Source organism: Peromyscus leucopus, chromosome 5 (genome assembly GCF_004664715.2).
Source record: "Peromyscus leucopus breed LL Stock chromosome 5, UCI_PerLeu_2.1, whole genome shotgun sequence".
NCBI classification, from domain to species: domain Eukaryota; kingdom Metazoa; phylum Chordata; class Mammalia; order Rodentia; family Cricetidae; genus Peromyscus; species Peromyscus leucopus.
This window is the reverse complement of record NC_051067.1, coordinates 33,003,441-33,016,408: the sequence shown is the minus strand read 5'-3', so window position 1 is coordinate 33,016,408 and position 12,968 is coordinate 33,003,441. Positions and strand designations below refer to the sequence as shown.

General features: G+C 40.0%; 1 long non-coding RNA gene across 1 annotated transcript in view; it reads left to right on the top strand.

Annotated features, from left to right (window-relative positions):
- Positions 1-12,717, top strand: part of LOC119088030 — a 30,872-nt gene extending 18,155 nt beyond the window's left edge. Inside the window, exon 3 of the long non-coding RNA XR_005091586.1 lies at positions 12,664-12,717. This is a non-coding gene — a long non-coding RNA (uncharacterized LOC119088030). The remainder of the gene's footprint in view (positions 1-12,663) is intronic.
- Positions 12,718-12,968: the final 251 nt, after the last annotated feature.

The window sequence follows — 12,968 nt, the reverse complement described above, 5'->3', positions numbered from 1 at the left end:
TTACTCTACAGGCTCACATTCACCTTTCCTATACTTCTCAGGGCCACCTTACTATGAATGACTCTGCCCACAGTAGACTAGACCCCCCACATCAATAATAAATAAAAAAAAAATCTCCCCACAAACCTGCCTACAGGACAATGTGATGAAACAGTTTTCTCAGCTGAGGCTCCTTCTTCTCAGGGGAGCCTAGCTTATGTCAAGCTGGCAGCATAATCAGCATAAATGGACTGTGTGAAGTTCAGGCTGGATCTGAGTGAAGAGGATGCTGCCTTCCCATTAACTGGTAACATGTAGAAAATTATGGGTAGAACTCAAGATACTGGGAGAAGTACATGAACCCTTCCAAACTAGAAGGGTTTTGTGCAAACCAATAATAAGAGTAGCATTTTCTAAATAGTGAGACCAAATGGAATGAAAAGCAATCAAAGCAGTGTTTCAAACATGTCTTTACACATCTTGTTTCTTCTAAATACAATTGTATTTTGTGGTTTAAATACATTTTTCTTTTTTAAAGATTTGTTTTACTTGTGTGTGTGTGTGTATGTGTGTGTGTGTGTGTGTGTGTGTGTGTGTGTGTGTGTGTGTGTGTGTGTGTCTGTGTGTCTGTGTCTATGTACAGGTGCCTGTGGAGACAGACTAACAGGCAGTTGTGAGCTAACTGCCTGATCTGCATGCTGAGACCTGAACTTCAGTCCCTTATGAGAGTAGCAAGTGTTCTTAAGGGATGAGCCTTAAGGGATCTTTCTGATCTTACCCAGGCTCCCTTCCATGATGAGTCTTAACAGAGTATTTCGAATTTCATACAGGCTTCTTCAGGATTTTCTCCAGAAAACTTTTGGGAGATTCTCTTGAATTTCATCTTCATAACCTGCGGGTTATCATTTCATCATAAAAAATGGACTCATACATGAACTTAGGATAAAAGCTCCCCATCCAGAAAATAGGACCTGAAGTGGGCATACTATCACTTCAACTACTTTTCTTCTCACTTATCATTCACTTACAACCTTACACTCCCTGCTGTCAAGAGAGGCTAAACTAGAAGAGTGCAAAACAATTCTTGAAATATTATAATCCACATGTACTATTATTGCCAAGGAATCATTGAAATGTGCTAGTGATTTGTGGATTTATAAAAGGCTTAAAAGATACTATGAAACAAAGAAAAAATATCGCTATATACCATTTGATATTAAATAATTTACAAGAATCCTGGCTTCTTTTCTTCCCTGAAGTCTTCTTTCTTTCAAATCTCTGCTTCAAAAAACTTAAATTTGAGGACAAAGTTAAATTTTGATGTAGGGGTTGCAACCATAGTACACCACTCTACCGGGTGACTCAAAGCTCGCCCTTATGTCCACAATTATGTTGATCCCAAGACTGAGATGTGGGCAGGAGCATCTACCACTGATCATGTTTCACAGGGTAGGAAATATTGTCCAAAGTGCGTTAGTGACTTTCATATTCAATGCAAATTGAAAACTAAATTTCATGTGGCCAAATTCATTATTTTTCCGTCTCACCAAATTGTTCAACCCTTGTCATTTCTTTGGAACGTAGATTACATAAGTAGTGAGTCATTGACTCAAGTTCTAATGCGAAGGCTGCACCATCACACCGACCCCACCCCCACTGCTCTATCTTCCACGTGGTCTGGACCAGGGCTTCTCACCACTGAATGGGCACTGGAATCATCACTTGACAGGTCACTAAAGAACAAACTGTGGGACTCCACCCAAGAGCTCTGGGAGGCACGAAAAGCTCCCTTCTCCACAAGTTCTTGGGCAATGCTGCTGCTGCTGACAGCCCAGGAACCGCATTTTAAGAATGACTCCAAACAACAGAATAATTCCAAATTTTTCTTCTATTTTTTCAGTGATTAGATTTTGCTATATTGTTGTTATTATTGGCGTGTGTGTGTGTGTGTGTGTGTGTGTGTGTGTGTGTGTGCATGTGTGTGCGTGTGTTGCATATCACAGCACACAGCACATATATAGAGGTGAGAGGGTAATTTTGGGGAGCCCATCCTCCTCTTCCACCCTGGGGTCCAAGAACTGAAATCTGCTCTTGAGGTCTGTCTAGCAATTGCTTCCACCTGCTGAGCCCCCTGCTGAGCCCCAGTAGTTCCCCCCCACCCCCCGCCCCCACCGACAATTTTTGTCATCCTTACTCAGCTGTGAAACATATTAGCAAACGCCATTTACTCAGTTTTTAACTTCGATTCAAAGCATGGACAAATCAGGCTGGGCATGGCGGCACACGCCTTTAACCTCAGCACTAAGGAAGCAGAGGCAGGCAGATCTCTGAGTTTCAGCACACTCAGGGAAACAGTAAGACCCTGTCTCAAAGCAAGCAAAAACAAAACAACAACAACAACAACAACAACAAAAAGTATAAAAAAGAGCCATCAACAACAATCAAATGTAAAGTGTAGGCAAATGAATAACAAATGAACTAAGGATAAAATTTCCCTTTCAATTTCTGTCTTCTATAAATAATACATGTAAAAGACAGTATCAGGTGTTCAGACACAGGCCTGTATATTGCAAATCCGTCAAACATTTAAATAATTTAGAGATATACAGAAATAATTAAATACAACAGAGCCCCACCTTTAAATTTTGATTCTATACATTTTAATTAGAATTTTATTATTAATATTTATTTTATGCATTAATTTATTGAATTTTAAAGTGAACTAACTTTTAATCCTAATCTTCATATCCAAACTCACTTTTTAAGTCCAAAGAATTTTCTACTTATTTTAAATAGCAACATAACACAAAGAACTAATTTAATACATAAGACATCTGCCTATATTCTTCACAAAGAACTGAATTCTTGCTATAAAGTTATTTATGCTTAAGAAATATTGGACTAAATGTCTACTAAACTCAAGATATTTCACATACAGTCCAAAGCCATTTTCTGAACATAAAACACCCTGCCTTGAGCCAAGTCCTGACTCCCTATAATTGTATCTCACTAAGGAACTGGCTTAGAAACATTGTGAGAATTCCCATGGCTGTGGAGAACAGCTTTCTTAGCAGAAAAACTGGAAAGTTTTATGCAAAATATTTGTTTTAGGAAAGTATAGGAAATGCATAGTTCTGTGGCTCTCGTGTGCCAGCCACATGGTTCTGGGCTCCCACAGAGACGGGTAATGGACTAAAGGGAGGCCATTCTAATGGCCAGACAATCTGTGATGTTGCCATCAACAAAACTCAAATGTGTTTGCTTCAACTAGTCTTCTACAAAGATAAAGGACAGAAAGATAATGTGCACGTGTCCTGTCATCTTGACAGATGGCTTGAAACAGGAAGGAAAGTGAAATAAAATCCAATTTTCTCTAATCTCCTTCCTAAACCTCTACTTTGCCTCGGGAGTGTCTGAACTTTCTGTCTGGAACCTCACGATCACCTAGCTGACCTTTCTTTCCATTTGTACACAGAAAGGAGGTCTGAGACTTGTCGCCTTTGGACAAGGCAGCCTAGTGACTCTGCTCTGTGTAGCATATTCATATTTGTGTATTTCTTTTCTAATGACATAACTTCGTGGAAATTTAAGTTTTCTCATTCCTTATATTATCCTAAACTGAACACATTTCGGGTATAGTTTGTGTGTGTGTGTGTGTGTGTGTGTGTGTGTGTGTGTGTGTGTGTGTATGTGTGTGTGTGTGTAGATTGAATGTAGGGTCATTCATATTCTATTTTGCACTCTCAGCAGTAAACTATACCCCTAATCCCTCTGACTTAACTTAAATCCCTTTGTTTAATTAACAAAGAACACATAAACAACATTTGAATGTACAACATGTAGTTGAGCACACAGGGACTTCTAAGCCACTCAAAGACAGGTTTGAATATAGACTTCACTTATCAATTATGGCCTATCAACCCATCTGAAATTCATGCAATGAGTACTTATATATAAAGACTATTATGAGGATTAAAAATAAGAGATGGCTCAGTAGATAAGAACACTGGTTTCTTTCCCAGAGGACCACTGTTCAATTCCCAGCACCCACATGGCAGCTCACAAGCAATCCTTGGAAATTTCAGTTCCAGAGGACGCAGCACCTTCTTCTGGCCTCTGTGGGCATGAGGCAATGAATATGGTGCATAGAGATACCTACAGGCAAAACACTCAGACATAAAAATATAAGTATATAGAATATGGGTCACCAATTGTCTCCAGTAAGTTCAAAAGTGAAGGTTTTCCCAGAATGTGAGAATTACAGAGATAAACCAGTCTTGGGCAAGTTGGCCATCGAGTTGCACGCAAATGACTCTCCAGTAATACTAACAAAATACTAACTAAAAATAATAACTAACCAATACTAGTACTACTTCCCCTCTTTTTCAATTTTCAAGATACTATTTTCATCAAATAAAATGCATACGAAATTTTTTAATAGCCATCACTTTGCTATTAACTGATAGATATTTTGTATTAATTATATCAAATACTCTTTCAATAAACTCTAAGGTCTAAATACCACTATAACAGTTTTTATTTTGAGAGAAGTCAACACAGAAGCAGAATCAAAATGTCCTGTGAACTCGAGTTCACAGAGCTCATAAATATGTAAAACAACTGTTCAAATGCAAGCAGTCCAGCAGACTTGCTGTCACATGGGAGCCTGTTAGAAATCAAAATCTCAGCACCATACACCCAGACTCACCTTAGTCTGTGCTGAAACCACACAGGTGCTACATCCCCCAAGGCCTTGGCACGTGGAGACACCCTCGAATTTAGAGCTATAGAAAATACTAAAAAAAAAAAAACCTCATTCCACCTCCTAATTGGAGAGAGCACCTTCTTCCAGCCCAGAGTCTCTAAGTGCTACAGAGACCTAGGGAAAGAAACCAAAGTTGAACAAAAGAAATATTTCAGTGCTAAAACTCTCACCACACTTTGGTCTCAAAAGTGTACTTAAATGAATTAACTAAGTAACTTGAAATGGAAATAAACTAAAATAACGCTTTTCTTAAAGTACCCAGTTAGTTTGCTTCCTTTTTTTCCTTCATAAATAATGATTAACACATGACCAACACAGTATTTATTTCCTGGTTCAAAGCGTTTTTTGACAGAAACCTTGTTTTGCTTTGTTTTTAAAGATTTCTTCATTCTTATTTTATGTGTTTGTGGGTTTGCCTACATGTATGTTTGTGCACTACCTGGGTGGCTGGTATCCTCCAGGGCCAGAAGAGGCAAGTTCCCTGGAACTGAAATTACACACTGTTATGAGCCACCATGAGGGTGCTGAGAATCAAACTAAGATCTTCTGCAACAGCAGCCAGCCTTCTTAACCACTGAGCCACCTTTCCAACCTGCTTTGTTTCATTGAGACAGGGACTCATAACAAAGCCCAGGCTAGCTTTGAATTTCCAGTAATTCTCCTTCCTCAGTCCCCGAGTGTTGGAATTATAGGTGAGAGGCACCCCACCCACCTTTGAGAAGAAATGTGGTAGTTGATCTATTTCTTGTTCTGTACAAGTTCATAGTTTTCACCTAAGCTGGAATATGAGGAAAATCCATTACTAGAAAACCCACTTCTTGTAGGTAGCATAGATTTAGAGTTTTTAAATAACAAGTGTTTGATGTGTTTTCAAAACCAGGGCCCCAATAGTCTAACAAGCAATAGTCTAACAAGCACTCTTAGCAAAAGCTGAAAGCACAGCGGAAGACCCTTTCCAGGCTGCACCCAGACACAGGAAGTCCAACGTGATGAAGTCATTATCATTTCCTAGATAAAAAGCAGCTTCAGCAACAGCTCAGATCCAATTCACAGTAACAGCTCTCGTCTATCAGAGTAAATATTTTATGTGCAAAAATATGCTGGGTAATTAGTACGTGTCAAACCACATACTTAACTAGCTGTCTTTCTTCAGTTGCCCTTACAATAAGGCCATCCTTTCTACATGGTGTTTTTCTGTATGAAACTAATGCTAATCGTGACTGGAAACAAGTACATCTAAGTAATAAGACTATAACTTCTTCTACAAAAAAAGTCTTCTATATAAGACTATAACTTCTTCTACTCAGCTTAAATCTAAAGTTTTTTCTCATTCTGTTTCTTTTATTAAGTACTGTATAAATATCTCACTTTTTCATTAAATTTAAATTGATTTTTCTAAGGCTTTGAGTAATAGTTTGTATAGTTGAGGTACTAATCTGTCTTGAAAGAGAACTGATGTTTCTGGTACTTTACATCACAATTTTATTTAATTACTCAGCAATGCTTTGAAGGAGATATAGTTTACTGCTGCTCATAGAAAAGAAAAGCCAGACCCAACTAAAATAAGTGCATTACTTGTGATTTCCAGAAAATGGCAGTCTTAAGATTTGAACCTTTGAGGCACATTTCCCTCTCAAAGTGACCATGTATCTTAGTTACTTTTCTATTGTTTTGAAGACCATAACCAACATCTTAAAAAAGAAAGAGTTTTATTTCAGCTTACAATTTCAGAGGGTTAGAGTCCATGACCTTTATATCAGAAAACATGGCAGCCTGAAGACAGGCATGGTGCTGGAGGAGTAACTGAGAGCTTACATCTGATCCACAGGTGAAGGGGGAGGGGAGCGCTAACTGGGAATGGCATGAGCCATTAATCCTTAACACCTCTTAATCCTTCCTAAACACTTCTGTCCACTAGGGGCCTAATATTTAAATACCACCAAACCATGTATCATTCAAAGTCTTAGCAATGAAAAGGGAACTACTTTTCCTTTAACAAGTGGAAGGTTACAGACAATACAGACATTCCAGAAATTATTAAAACAGGAGGAAGAGTCAGCATCCCTCCCAACACCTTATATCGGTACCAGTGTTTCACATTATACCTCAAGCAACAGTAAGGGATTTCATGTTTCCCTTAACGTTGAAGGAGAGGGAAGAGCTGGTCGGCCCCATACAACTCTAATTCACCAAGCAAATTCCTGGACACATGACACAATTGTTGAGCTTTATCAAGAGCACGAGCTATGCTAAGACTGGACGTCCCACTAGATTTTCCCCTTTGAAAGCTCCGCTATTCCTACTTAGTCGCTTAACCAGAACGGCCATCATGCAGAAACTGAGTTTCTCGTACCCAACATACCCAAGAAACCTCAAGAGTATTAGCCACGCTCTCACTCTGCAACTGTGGCATCTAGGCCCACAGACTACAACTAACTTACTGGCAATTTTATTGTGAGAGGAAAAAGACCACATTTTAAATTGACATTGCTTGAAAATCCCAGGCTCCAAAATGAATGTGTCCTTGGAAGCACATTTCCCACACAGCTCTATCACTCCATTTCTAATGATAGTTAAGACATGGTACAAACCTGTCCTCGTGAAGATATTCTAGAAGGTTCCAAGTATATTCAAAATGTCTTCTCTCAACGTTTCTGAGGTTGAGTGGCTAATATGGCAAACAGTCCCTGGATGGGGTTACTGCCAAGCACATATCTCAACTCCTAAAAATCAACAATTATCACATGGAATTTTTTTTTTTGGTTCCCCCAAATACCTAGCATATCTGTGAAACAGTGAGGATAATGTTTCTGGCTCAGGACTTCCTCAGCTAACAAATTCTTCAGGGAAGACCACAATGCAGATGAGATCAGGAATGACAAGGTTAGCCAGATGAACAGCCTTCAGTGTGAGATAACCGAAGTACTGATTGGCTGAGAGCTGGTGAGGGTCTGGAGTGAACTGGAGTATTACACTGGGGATAGGTGGCATCCATGCCTTCAGTTGTCAAAGACAAAAATGCAAACAGACGGGGATTAAGAGCTGCAAAATCAGAGAGCGTCAATTCTGTATTTTGAGCTGGCAATGACATGCTAAGTTTCAACCTTCTGCTTTTGTCTTGGGGAAGACAACAAACAACATAGTAACCCTCTCACCATCCCTTCTTTGTCCGAAGCAGTAAGATGTCTAAACATGCTTTTTGTGGTTTGACTGGCCAGCTTACATTTGTAAGAAGCACATGCTGCGTGGTGCTTGTTGAGTAGATAGAAACCCACAGGCTGGAGCCACAGCCAACTAATTGGAGCTCAGCTGACAAGCTGTATATGGAGCCATGGCCACCAATCAGAGCTCAGCTGACAACCTGTATGTCTTAGTTGCTTTTCTGTTGCTGTGATACAATGCCTTGGTAGAAGCAACTTATGGGAGAAAGGGTTTCTTCTGGCTCACCACTCCATCACGATGGGGAAGGCAAGGCAAGCAGAGCAGGAGACCAGCCTGTCACACTGAGTGGCAGTCCAGAAGTGGAAAGAGAAGAAGAGAGGCTGAGCCGACATCTCGAAGCCCTCTCTCAGTGATGCGCTTTCTCCCTCAAGACTCACCTCCACAACCTTCCCAAACAAAGCCACAGCTGGAGTACAACAGTCCGAACACAAAAGCCCATGGGAAATACTTCTCATTCAAGCTTTGCAGCATAGATCCATGATGGAGAAAAAGTATTTATTACTATAAACCCACAAGAATTTGAGATGTTAGGTCTGTAGCCAAAATGAATCTAAGGATTCACTGTTTAAAGATGCTACCAGTATGTGGAATTTGAATTCTTACAGGAGGTGTGAGAACATACTAAAACAGTAGTCCTCCAAACTGGGCTGTGAACAAGGATACATTTTTGACAAGAGAAGGATCTGCACCAAAAATTGCTCAGTAGCTATGGTGGCTGATTGTGGTTAGCTGGGTTAACATGATTTTCAATAGACTTGATGATATATATTTTCCCAGAAGATTAGGAAACATTGGGGGGGGGATGTTGGTTCTTAACTTGCTTTCTTTTTTTATCCCTTTTTATTTAGTCCAGGACGGAGGTCATGGGATGGACCTTCCCTGCTCATCAAACCACTCGGGAAACAAGCTCACAAACTCAAGGGTCTGTTTCACCAGCATCCTCAGTCATTCTTAACCCAACCAGGTTGGCATCAAAATTAACCACCACAGCCTGTAAACTTTGTTGGAGACATGCAATCACCCGGTAACCATGAGTGTGCTGGCACTGGGTCACAGCAAACCGGGCGATTAAAAAGAAGGTAGCCAGATGCTCTGCCCTCTGCACTGCCGGCCCTGGATCAGAAATGCAAAGGGGGTGCCAGTGAAAAAGAGCGGAGCAGCCTCTGCTCTCCCCCCACACAGCTGCGTTCACAACTGCTTTCTCCCCACGGTGGTCCTCCTCCTGCATGTCTGTCTGTCCTCTACTGTTTTTAAAGTCAAAGGACAAAAAGACACATTCAAAATGCCTTTGTGACCTCCCCAAATCTTTTCTCTTCCTTATCACCAACTTCGAATATATTTTTTTCTGTCCATATTTTATTACATGTAAATTTCTCAAAGCAATAGAATAGTGTGGGGTGTATTAAAAGATACATGTGGGGACTTCAGAGATGGCTCAGTGGTTAAGAGCACTGACTACTCTTCCAGAAGACCTGGCTTTCATTACAAGTACCCACAAGGTGGCTCGCAACTATCTATAACTCCATTTCCAGGGGATCCAACACCCTCTTCTGACTTCCTTGGACACTCGGCATGCACATAGTGCACGTACATACATGCAGGGAAAACACTCATACTTATAAGTAAATCTAAAAGGAAGATACATATGAACATATTTACCATGGTTCTCCTAAGTAACAGAACCAATAGGATAAACAGCAATGAATACGAACAGATTTATTAGAGGAACTGGCCCATGCAAGCACGGAGGGGCAAGTATTGATGTGAACGCAGAAAACATGGGGGTAAGACCTTGATGCCATATCCCGAGACCTGTGTCCTCATGCAAAGCCCCTCCTTCTGACAGGACATGGGTGTTCACATAAGTGACTTCCACTTGCAGTGAGGATGAGGCAGAGGTAGAGGATAGCAAAGATGTGCCAGACACTCATAAACGCGGTCTTTTTTTTTTTTTTTAAGTAATGGATTATTCAGGACAAAAGGAATGCTAGCTATTAAATCTTTAATCCACAGACATTACTTTCTCCAAATCCTCACTCAAAGTTGAATATATTTCCCTGGTATTTTCTTTACTAATCACAAGTCCTTTGCAACTTCTTAATTGTATATACAACTGGTACACTATTATCTGGCATTTGTATCTTAAATACCCCAATAGCAAAACAGATTTCTCTCTTTTAAACATCAACTTTACATTAGCCCCCACCCCATACTGAATTAGCTGGGACACCCAAGGCTACACAGAATATAGTGTAAATGTTTTATAGGAGAACTATGATTTGTTATCAGGCCCATTCTTAAGTGTACAGTTGATGTCATTGTCAAACTTCGGAAATTCCTAACAACGGGGCAGAACCTACTTTCTGCAATCCCGTAGTCTGGAGGAAATAGAAATTCTGTTGTTAATATGAACACAAATAAATCCTGTGGCTTTCTGATCAACTGGATCACTAAAGCCCTAATTCTCGCTTGTCACCAGGAAAAACATCAGCACAGGAAGTTAACCCTCACCAATCCGTCTTTCTGTCTCCTGCTGCCCCCTACTGGAAAGAAAGGATAAAGCAGACAGTGTAGTCCTGAATTCCCACTGAAGCCAGCCCCGGGGAAAGCTGCTTGCTCTGGCAGTGGTTATATTGATATGATAAAAACACAAGTTACACAGGAATTGAGGTACAGGGTTTCTCCTATGGAGAAGAAAGTCTGTGCTAAAATAAAATAGGCAAGGTGATGTCACGACACTTAACAAATCATATGAGGCTGAGAGAACGCCAAGATGTGGTCCTTGATTAGAATGAAGTCTTTTATCTCTTGGTTTTCACTTAAAGTCTACTAATATTGTGAAGGTGACCAGTCTATGAGAAGCAATGTATAGATTCAGTGAAATCCCAATAGAAATTCCCATGACATTCTTCACAGAAATAGAAAAAAAACTATCCCCTAAAATTTGTATGAAACCAAAAACTCAGACTCTTTTCTCTTGAAAATGGTGTGTAGGGGAGGATGGGGGTAGGGACTTGGGGGTGGTCTTCAGTTTTATCTTGTTTTCCTCAAGTATGAATGTGGAAAAAAAAACACCTCTCTGTAATGGAAAATGGAGGCAATGGAGGCAAGCTGGGACTCAACCACTTTCCTTGGGAAAGTATCAGTTCAGCTTTCTCACAATGAAATCTGCACATCATTCTTTCGTTTATGGTTTTCTACAAATTGTAAAACTGCCACAGCAAGGTGGAAAACATACCCACCTCCTCTCCCTCTTGCTTTCCATGAGCATGGGTCACTGAGAAGGCATATTTGGAAATCACACAGAGTTAATGTCCCTTTGCTTTTCATTTGGACACCTGCGCTAAGATAATTATTTCACCAGGCAGTGGTGGTGGTGCACGCCTTGAATCCCAGCACTTGGGAGGCAGAGCCAGGCACATCTCTGTGAGTTTGAAGCCAGCCTGGTCTACAGAGAGAGATCCAAGACAGGCAACAAAACTACATGGAGAAACCCTGTCTTGAAAAACAAACAAACAAAAGACTATTATTTCAGGTTTCGAGCTGAAATTCTGGGAACCAGGGAGGTTTTTCCAGTGGTCTTGTCCAAACAATGTGGGTTATAGTTATTGATGTTAACCAGCCACACCTTCCAGCATTTACAAGAGGCTAATTCTGAAAGCCCGTACTCTCTGGGTTTATCTGATCGGGTTCGGAGAGATCCTGTTTTAGAGGGTCTTTTGGACACAGGCGGTAGGACTGTGCTCAGTGTCTGACAAGGGTTCAAAGCCAGATGAGGGCATCTAGGAACTAGACTTGGTCCTGCAACATCTGTCTGCTTCAGCCAGTGATACTCATTGTCTCCAGAATATGGAAAAGTGGGCATGTGGTGCAGGTTGCCCCATAATTTAGAGGATCTCTTTTTAAAGAATAGGGGGTTTAGGAACATGCAAAAATAGTGTTTTTTAAGAGCTTTTTATCCATTTTGCAGGCTAGAGATTCAAGAAATCATTTGCCTCTGTTTCAATGTACATCTTACGTTACATTCTCTTTTGGTCAGACTGCATGTTTTAGTAGTCAGGTTAGATGAGACCCTAATGTTCAGTGAAACTCAGCATAACTCTACCCCTCTCTGAGGTTAACTTAGGCAAGCCTTCTTCCAATGCCCTTCCTACTTGCACAATGCATACTTTCTTGCCCAGCTTTCCTAGAGTCCCCTTGTTTCTGGACCAGAGACAGGGAACACTCCACAATGGTTTCTTCCTTCCTTTCGGTTGCCTGCAGGAGACAAAATGGCAATCACAAACAAGACAGCTTACTTCCTTCATTATTTATTCCCTTTATCTAACTTTTCCCTCCTCTGTTGCATCTGTTGGTGAATGCCTTCCAGGTTTCTTACAGGTGAGAAGAACCGGTCTCAGAATCTACAGATTTGGAGAGGGACTGTTATCTTTGGGGAAGAGATGTTATAAGTGAACTGATATATAAGAAACTCTCCAAGGATGTATTCTAGTTACCATACTTTATAAAATTATTTTTAATTACTTGAGCTGATAGTTTTGTCACAGACATTAGTTAGTTTAGAAAAATCATGTTTTATTGTACTTTTCTTATGCAAAATCTTATTTTTATTCTTTGTCATAATATATCATTACTTAGAACCTTTTTTCTATTATTGATTTCTTTTGACTTATTTCAGGTTATTTTTTCTAAATTAGATTTTGAAGCCAGGCACGTGGTGCACTCAGGAGGCAGAAGCAGGCAGATCTCTGTGAGTGGTGACTACAGTGAATTACAATTATTTTTCTAATAGAAAAACATTAACATAACATTAACACTTACATTTTAATGTGTTGGCTTTGTTTTGTAAAAAGAACTGTCAATGTAAATTTTAAAAAAATTTTAGTAACCCTAACTTACACTGAAGGGCCAAGAAGAAAGTAATTTTGAATTATTTGCCATGTGTCAATTTTACAGTGGATCATATTTTTTAATAGATCCAAATATACGTTGCTCCTTTTAT